At 38.9% G+C, this 6,645-nt stretch overlaps 1 pseudogene; it reads right to left on the minus strand.

Moving 5' to 3' along the window:
• LOC110018566 overlaps positions 1–3,509 on the minus strand; it is a 37,490-nt pseudogene extending 33,981 nt beyond the window's left edge.
• Positions 3,510–6,645: the final 3,136 nt, after the last annotated feature.

A 6,645-nucleotide genomic window follows, 5' to 3' on the forward strand; every position in this document is an offset into this window, starting at 1 on the left:
TATATATATATTGCAAGAAAGAGCAACGGTGGCTCTCTACATGTTAATATAAATAAAATGTACAAAATAAGAGAGGGGAAGAGGATCCCGGTCTAAAAATCCAAAAAAATACATTTAACTCACCCCTAGGGGTTCCTCCTCCCACAGTACAACCCACACCAAAACAAAACCCAAAAATTACAAGTATACCCAAGCCAAAAAACAAAACATAAAACAAGTATACATTTGCGAGTGTGGAAATAAAAACAGGTAAAAAATTAAGAAGAACTAAAAGACTGGAATCAAAAAGATCTCTAAGGCTCTAGAAGCCATCAAAACAAATAAAAGGCTGCTCCAAGCAAACGGCTTTGCTAACAGGGAAGGTGATCCACTAGCAAGAAATCTAAATAGGGCAGGTCCAGCAAAGTAGAGAGTCCAGAAGATCCTTATAATAATATCCAGAAAAGAGTGCGGTCCGAACCTGCCAGAAAATAGAGAGCAGCAAAGGGGAAGGTGCAAGATAAACAGCAGAAAAGAAACAGAGGACCCAGCCAAAGAGCCATGCACCAAGTATGTGCCAAATTCTAACATAAGACATTCAAGGAGTCCCCAGTAATTAAACGTCTAAGGGGAGTAGGGGGAATAAGCTAACAGTGCACACATCCTCTGTTATAATAGTGCGTTGAATATTGATATTGTTGGAGAACAAAATTATTCTCGTCTGAAAATAGGGGGACAACTGATACGCTATCAACAAATTCTCATAATCTAGCATGAATCTAGAGGCATGACACGGATCTCGAGATAAGTTTTTAAGCAAGAAATGTTCAAACTTTGATTAAATTTCATCAAGAGCTCTGATTTTAGCAAACTTTTAGTCAAACTGACCGGCTCAATGAGACGGGCCAATGATACCAAAATTGATCCAATTCAAGTCAAATCAAGCCATTAAACCACTTTTAAAAGCTTTCTGAGCATATTTGGAAGGTCACGCAGATGTTGCATCCAATGAGCTTATAGTCAAATCGTGCGTCTCGATAAGACAAATCCAACAAGTTTAAGATCGCTCAATCCTGACATCGTTAAGACACTAAAATATCCATCAAACGTCGTCTAGTCAAGGGAAGCTCTCTGAGTCGTTCGATCAAAGTGGTTTGCAGTCCTTCATTAATTGCAACTGGAATCTACAAATAAGCCCCACCCCACTCATGAGGGGAGTAGAACCTGAAGCCTGAAAAGAGAGCTTAAAGCTTAAAGGAGTTAAAGTTCAGCATCACTTCGTCGTCGACACCAGCAACCACCAATAGCAGCCCGCCACCCACTACCACTCACCGCCCGTCGGCCTCCTCTTACGACAAGTTTATCCGGACACCGACTTTGTAGCTCAGAAGATTGAGTAACATTTTCTGTTGACAAAGAACTTAAACTATAATCTTCAGTTATAGTAGATCTCTTCAACTAGGTCAGGCCCCGTGATTTTTTCTTTTACTTGTTTTCCATGTGAAAACTTTTGGTGTCTCTACTAGTTGTTTTTTCTTCCATCTGAATGTGTGTTGAATCTTCGTACAAGGCTGAGACGATAATCTATTATTATATTGTCGCGAATGTTCTAGCACGTATCAATTAGAAATGTCAAAATTGTTTTTAAAAGTATTATTATTGGAAATTGAGATAAAATTTCTAATAGTTTTAAGCAACTTCCACTTCAAAAATTGTTCAATGTTCTCGGAATATTGTAATGTTCAAATTCATGGTTTAGCTGGAGTAAATCAGTAAAAGCTTAAAACTTTTTTTGAGATAATAAATAGCTCCCATGTGATGGATTAAAAGAAGGGTAAGAAATGCTACATATTCGAGGAGTTCGTTGTGAGGTAGCATATTCATCTTGTAAGCAATTTCCCTGAAAGCTGGCCCTATGAGTCACAAGAACAATCAAATGTGAAAGAAATAAATATAAAGAATTTCCAAGCCAAATTTAAATAGAGACATAGTACCTTGGAAGATACTTTAGGCATGATGGAATCTTTCCAACAAAGAAATTATATGAAAAATCTCCTATCTTTAACGGAGGAAAATGGCAGATATGCATGTCATTGCCATTATTGTGGGGCATGGACCTAAACAAAAGAATCTACTATTGTCTTCAATCGTATATTTCTGAACCAAAATCCCAATTTGCAATTTATTTCTGCAGAAAGAAGATGCATTCAAGAAGGTGATGGTGAGTAGATAAGCTTACAAGTCATGCACTCCGGGGTTGGAATCTGAGCCATAAATTCCCGGAATGGACCCAATTAGTCTGTTCCTATCCAGCCGCAGCTCAAAAAGATTCAACAGTTTACCAAACTCAAGGGGAATACAACCTGTTAGCCCATTGTAATGGAGGTTTCTGTAAACAAATCAACAAAAAAAGTTGCAAAAAATGAAATTTTGCTAGCAAAAATCAATTCTGAAGTAGCCAAGGGAACATTTGCTTTTACATTTTTGTAATGCTAGTCAAGTTTCCAAGCTCAGTAGGAATATGACCGGAAAGCCGATTCACACTCAAATCCAACACTGTAAGGTTCTTCAACATACCGATTTCTTTCGGAATCGTTCCAAAAAACAAATTATTATTCAAAATTCTGCAAAAAAAGCCTCAGCAGTGTATTAGTTCCCAGATTCACTATACAGTTAATTAAAATACTAAATTTTCAACAAAAAATACGCCATACATTTCCTGTAGGGAGCTTAATAGTCCAAGTTCAGGAGAAAGAAACCCTTTCAGAGATGATCTTGAGAGATTTCTGCAACGTGTAAAACCCAGTATTTATAGCTCAATGCATGCCAAAAAAGCAAAAAAATGATATCTTGATAAAAATGTATTATATATATATGTATATATCAACCTTATGATGCAAAAAAATCGCACCAATCCCGATCCCCGTAACAAAAAAATTCAATACATAAATCAACTCATCTAATATATAGATCCACAAGAAAAAGAAGACAAAAGCTGAGCATTTCTTACAGAGTAACCACATGATTCCCAGCTTTGGAGCAAACCACACCAAACCAATTGCAAGGTTCTCCACCATCTGCATTCCAATCAGAGAGAACTGCAAGTGGGTCTTCTAATATATCTCTCTTCGTAGCCATAAGCACAGCAACTGCCCAAAGTTCATGAAAAAGTTCACTCTAATAAAATCCCAAATGCATACTTCAGCGACAAAAGTACAAATACAAACAGATCCGAAGATTTGTAAGGAAAACAGTAAAATACCCTCTTCATGTCGCAAGGATTCGTAGGGAAAAAAGAAAACGCCACCAAGGATGACGAAGAGGAGAAGAAACTGAAGCCCTGTTGACCTCATCTTCACTTATGGTTCCCTTATAACCAGTGGATCTCTCAAAATAGAATGTGATTTCAAGAGATCAGGCACAACAAAAGCAGCAACTTCTCTTCATAGTAAAGCAAATCCTTAATCCTGTACCGGAATGCAGTAACTGTGCTGCTTGAGCAGCAGCAGCACGGGGGGAGAAGAATTACAGGAGGCAGGAGCCATTGGCTTGAATCCAAGTTATGGAGGCTTTATACTTTTATCCGTTCGTAATTTGAATTAAGGATTTCTTTTTTTCTGTCTACGTCGAAAATGATCATGTAAGACGAAGTAGGAAACACTTCACTGCACTTCATCATTTCGCCATTTCGCTTCTAAAAGAAATTCCCTTTTTTTTTTCTTTTTTTCAGAATATTGACATCAGCAATTGAGTTGGTCTTTTCACCATTTTGGTATACTAATTCAATTTTTTGTTAATCAAAATATAAATTGATAGATAAATAAATAAGAAAATAAACAGTTAATAATTAAATTGCTAGCTATATCTTTGTTATTTTAACTCAAATTTTATTAATACATGAATAAAATTACATATTTTAACAATAATATGTTTATGCATGATAAAACATTAAATTTGTATATACAGGTATTAATTATAACAAAGCATAATCTTTTATAAATATTTCTTTTGATGCCTCATCAATAAATTTTCATCATTTGACATCAATCTTGAGCCGTGGAATGAATCTGAAGATATTTTTTAATAAAAATCTAAACTTTACAACAAATGTTTAGTTTGGTTAAGTTTGACATCCTAAAAAATAAAAACTAGATGATTATGAGGTAATGGCCTTGAGTAAGGAATGCAGTGCTATCTTATAGAAAATAATTTCACAAAAACATAGGGATCTGGGTAGTTTTACCATCTCTTGCCCTATAAAAGATTTTTTTTTTATGAAAAGCTTGGTGTGACTTAGGAGGTAGCATTAATTTTATGTCTTTGTCCATCTTTAAGAGAATAAGATTAAGAGAGGTTCAACCCACCACCATATCCCTTTAGATCATTGACTTATGCTAAGGGTTATAGAAGATGTCCTTATTAAGGTGGATAGATTTATTTTTCATAATGGTTTTAGTGTTTTAGATATGGGTATAATTTTCTTAGCCAATTGAAGCGTCATAATTAATGTTTAAAAACAGGAGGCTGGTCATGTCGTGGGAGCAACGGCTCAAAGAATGGGTGCATCATGAAGGCAGTGACTCGAAAGGTTGAGAGTGTTGTGAAGGCAGCGGCCCTAAGAATGGATATACCGTGGAGCCAATGACCCGAAAGGGTGGGCATGCGTGGATGCAATGACCAAAAAAATGGGTGTGTTGTGGAGCCATTAACCCGAAAAGGGTTGGCGTACCAGTGACTCGAAAAGGTGGGAGTACCATGGAGGAAGCAACCTGAAATGATGGGAGTGTCGTGGAGGCAGCGGCACAAAGGATGGGTGTGTCATAGAAGCAGCAGCCTAAAGAATATGAGTGTGCAAGAGGTGTAGAGATTGTGGGGGAAATATTATGGCAATTCAATGTGGTGTCATAGGAAAGAAGTGAAGTAATTCTCATCAGAGAGAATTATGCATCGGAAGGACTTGAAGTGTAAGCCATCCCCAACATGGACACATGGGTATCTAGGGCGATTGTGCAAGAAGCAAGTCTCAAACATGCAGGACTATGGACATGCAAGATGACATGCAAAGCAGACGTGTGAGAGTGCTTCAGTTCAAGCGCAAACATTAAAGGAATGGTGCACCATGACACGAAGATGTCACGGAGCAAACTTGTGGAGTAGTGTGTCCATAGAAGGCACAAGTACTCGGCATGGGCATATGAGGGCATGTGCCCACAATTATATAATGTGAGTGCAAGTGTGAATATGCTAATGCAAACCATGCAAAACAAACATTATGCAAGTGAAATTGGTTATTCGATCTACTATGTCGACCGGGGTGGTCAAACTGAGGTAACCTAGTCAACGGGTTTAGCCGGGCTAAGGCGGCCTACTGGATCAAAGCGATTGGTTTATTGGGGCGAGGTGGTCAGTTGAATCAGAGTAATCGGTTGACTAGACCAGTGTGGGTGGACTGACCTAAGTGATCGGGCGACCGGTTCGAGGCGACCGGTCGGACTAAACTCTTTATTCGACAAGGTCGGGGTAGCCGATCAGACCTAAGTGGTCAGTTGACCAGGTCAAGGCAGCTAATCAGACCTAAGTGGTTGGTCGACTGGGTCAGGGAGGTCGTTCAAACAAAAGTGATCGGCCAATCAGGCAGTGATGACCAGTTAGACCTAAGTAATTGCTCGACTGGGTCAAGGCGACATATCGGACCAAAGTTAGATGCAACATGCAAAGTGTAGGATGTAATACAAACCTAATATGATGTAAGTGATCATGAGCCATACTCGTGCTAAGTCCTTGCTTATGTAAGCACATGAATATGTGGCAAAGCCGCCTCCTGCTTTGGTGAGATGTGTGGAGAGCTTCACCTTCAGATTTCAAAAAAGAAAACTCTCCACAATGTTGTAGAATGGACTAGCAACGAATTTTTTTCCATTCCATAACTCCTCATGATTTTGTAAAGTGAGCTGGCTATAAAGCATTTCTCACTGCACAAAATCCAAATATCCTAACCCCTCCAAGAAGGGTTGGAAATGCTAAGGCAAAAGATTGGGAATCCGCCACTTAGGGTTTAGGTCTAGGGTTTTCAACGAGAAATCACTCAGCTTCAAAAAAAATTCGGTCATGCATGTATGTCCTAACCCAGGGCTTCCTATAGAAAATAAACGATCGATCAATAGGCCAAACCCACAATGGAACCTTAAAATTGGCCAAGGCATATGGTCGGGTCGACTAGTGTTGGCTGACCAAATTACCTTGTGTGGGTGACCAAACCCACAACACCTAACAAAATATTACTAGTGCTGGGTAAGAAAGAAAATGCAAGGGATTTTAGAGAAACTCACCAATGTTGTGTTTGATGTCGTATTTCTTCATGCGCGATGAAGCTCTCCTATTGGTAGGAGAAAGGACAAAGTTCCTGCGAGGTTCGCTCCACTCCTTCTCCAAAGAACACAGAAGCTCTCCTTTAGAAGGAGAGTCCAACGAGACTCCGTCAAAGTTTCAGCAAAGCTTTGGATATCCTTTCCTAAGCTAAGATGAAGCTCTCAATTAGTGTAAGAGATTAGGCACCTTTGTTCCCTTGCTAGCCAAGCTGCTCCCTAAGAAGATCTCCTCACACACTCAAGGTAAGCGGTGGAGGAAGGATGAGGTGAGGAGAAGAGAGTTTCTTATGGAAGAAGA

The sequence above is a fragment of the Phalaenopsis equestris genome, unplaced genomic scaffold (genome assembly GCF_001263595.1).
Source record: "Phalaenopsis equestris unplaced genomic scaffold, ASM126359v1 Scaffold000025, whole genome shotgun sequence".
NCBI lineage: Eukaryota > Viridiplantae > Streptophyta > Magnoliopsida > Asparagales > Orchidaceae > Phalaenopsis > Phalaenopsis equestris.